This window comes from Morone saxatilis, unplaced genomic scaffold (genome assembly GCF_004916995.1).
Source record: "Morone saxatilis isolate NCDOM2014 unplaced genomic scaffold, NCSU_SB_2.0 Contig24, whole genome shotgun sequence".
Lineage (NCBI taxonomy): Eukaryota > Metazoa > Chordata > Actinopteri > Moronidae > Morone > Morone saxatilis.
Genome location: NW_023339807.1, coordinates 22,800,629 through 22,801,128, shown reverse-complemented (window position 1 = coordinate 22,801,128; position 500 = coordinate 22,800,629).

The following is a 500-nucleotide window of genomic DNA, read 5'->3' as shown; positions in this document are numbered from 1 at the left end:
AAAACGCAATCCACTATTTACCAGACTTTTTCCCCCCTTCTTCTCCTTCTTCTTGACATGCAAACATGTGGCGTGTAAATATGAAAATGAATGAGTGTGAGAGCTCTCCTGGCACTGACTCCTCTGTCTCTCTTTCTTCCTTCCTCCTTCCTCCCAACGCTCTGTCTCTCTCTCTCTCGCTGTCCCCGGAGAGCAGCGCGTCGGAGAGGAGCGGCTGTAAAAACCAAAGTGGGGCAATGAGACAAGCTGCGCCACAGCTGGCAAATCATCGATTTGAGCATCAGAAACGGGGAGGGGCGGTTCGTTTACCTGCCACCCTCTCAAAGCAGCCCTCCTCACATGCCGCTACTCTCCTCTCTCCTCTACTTCACCCCCGCAGCCCGCAGCGCACGGTCGCTCACATTTTCTGCGCTCCATCCGCCGAGTGCGCTCCTCAACTTCAACCTCCGCCGGTGCGGTTTCTGCACCAAGACGCCTCCCTCCCCCCCCCTCCACCGCCT